We start from the raw sequence: 2,447 nt of genomic DNA, 5'->3' as shown, positions 1-2,447 counted from the left end.
GGCCTGTACATAGCATCTAATGCACCAGCACACTGCACACACCTGAATCTTCTCACCGCAGCATTGCTACCGCGAGCATGATACCGCATCTAGACACACCCCCTAACACACCCGTCCACCACGGGACACCCCCCCTCTTTCCCCAAACCTCATTGAGTGTCTTGCTGCCCTGGGGACGTCCCTGCGTGTACTACGCTGGGTGTGATATCCTGACCCACAGAGGACCATGAATCCCCCATCGCTTATCTTATGACACCCACCCTCTGCTCATAGAGCCCCACGCCACAGACTCAGGAGATACACGGTGCGGTGCTGAATGTGCAAGAACATCCCCCATGGTCACAGATATTGTGGACATTCATAATGAGCAAATTACAAGTAGACTGGTCCATTTTCCAAATTTTGGTAATGTTCAGTGAGGTAAATTTGGAATTATCGACTTCTTGTTTTAACTAACTACCAATCTACACCTAAATGTGCCCTATGGTGCCCTTCCGAAAGGGGTGTTATTTTTGGATGGGCTCTGGCCTGGGTTTGTTCTATGTATGTAATTAATTGTATGAAGTTTTTCTGCTTTTTGTACCCACACACCTTCATATGCACTGGAAGTAGGGGTGCTGGGAGTGTTGCAGCACCCCCAAAATATTCAGGCTCAGGTTCAATAGGCAAATGACTCAGGGAACAATTAGAGAGGCAGTGACACATTGCGTTGTTACTAGAGGGACGAGAAGGAGGACCAGCTCATTTCTCTGCTATCCTCGTGGTACGTGCCAAGCCGTTCTCGTTCTGTGATGTTTCTTCACACCCCAACCCCTCTCAATGTGGATGTTTATCTGGTAGTATGAGGAGGTTAGGCTGTGTAGTCCCCACCGTTTTGTGTACACCCACACTGGCTTCTCAGAAAAGGTACGTGGTTACCAGTGCAGGGCAGCTGTATTATTTAATGGCAGTCTGACAATATATGCATGTATTTCTTTTCAACCTTCCGCCCCCATACGGAGCTGTCATCAGTGCAGGTTTTGCATTCTGCCTCCTGGTCTCCTCACATTCGATTCTGTTTCTCCCTTCACTCACAAGATGTCATCTGTTGTTTTAGGCATTACTGTTGGTAGGTGATGAAAGAGTAGTAGCTTTTGTCTGTACTGGGCGTGTCATCTTCAGTTTCATCGCAAGAAGTGTATTGCATGTTCTTGCATATTGTTGCTGCTGAAGCCAGGGCTGCCCACAGTTAGTTTTATGCTAGTTCCATAGGTTGTGCACTAGTGTTAAATATATTACAGTCCAGGGTGTTTAATACTGCTGTTTTGGCCACTACCTGTGTTTTTAATGAGTATGCCTTTAGCTGACATCTAATAGCATGTATACACAAACACAGATATAGAGTGTGCATAAGACGCCGGTTCTGGGTATAATCCTCCGTGCTCCCTATGCGTGTTTTTGCTTGCATTGCATGAGCAAATGTTTTTTATATTGCACAAACCAGTTACAAGTGTATCAGTGTGTTCACAAGTAAATATGGGCAAATGATAACATCAGCATACGCAAATATTGTCCTGTGTCCTCTATAGGTCATAAAATTTGGCAATTTCTCAAATGATGATTAATTCAATTGTATTGCTTTACTATCCTTCCTGCTTTCTTAAATTTGCTTGAAAATGCACCATTTGTCCACTCTCTTCCCACAATTTTCTCTAGGGTTCTTTGGGCATCCTCGCTACGCTGGTTTGCCGCAGTCGGGTACCACAATAAGTTTACGCCTCACCACTTTCAAATGTCACCAGCCGCCACTGCGTAGCAGTGACGTGTCACGGCCCGTGAGGGACTTTCACTTCTTGCAGCGTGCCGCGCGCGGGATGATAACTTCACATCTTCACTTCAACTATTGAAGTCTTACTCTGGAGGGAAATGTGTGGTAGTGTTTGGGGTGAATGAGCACTTGGCATCCAGAGGAGCATGTTCTCAGTATGTGTCAGTTTCCATGTGGTTTTGCTGTAACACTGTGCTCAGAGTGGAAGAGGCGGGTGGTGGTGCACACTATATACTCTAGTCTGTGCAGGGAGATAGACTTGCATGTGGATAAAGGTGCCGATGTTGATTGACTGCTGGAACCCCTAAACACTTGTGATTTTGAGGGGTCCCAGCGGCCCTTAAGACGATAAACAAGGTAGCAAGTTAGGGTGAACCACGACAGACTGGTTGAAGTGTAGATGACAGACTGCTGAAGCCACTAAACCTAACAAGCAGAGCAGACAGATTACATACCAGGAGTAGCAGCAGCTCCACTGAGGACCGGTCGGTATCCTAGTCGGTGTGTCTGGTCTGTTCTGCTAACAAAATCCCCCTCGCTCTAGTCAATCACTTCATCTACCATTTTTAAAGCCACCTTACGGAGAAGTGTGGAGGGGAACTGGAAAGGGCATATGAAGGAGGGTACACAGGCCCTTCAG

This window comes from Lissotriton helveticus, chromosome 10 (assembly GCF_964261635.1).
Source record: "Lissotriton helveticus chromosome 10, aLisHel1.1, whole genome shotgun sequence".
NCBI lineage: Eukaryota > Metazoa > Chordata > Amphibia > Caudata > Salamandridae > Lissotriton > Lissotriton helveticus.
The sequence above is the reverse complement of the archived record's forward strand: the minus strand, read 5'-3'. Positions refer to the sequence as shown.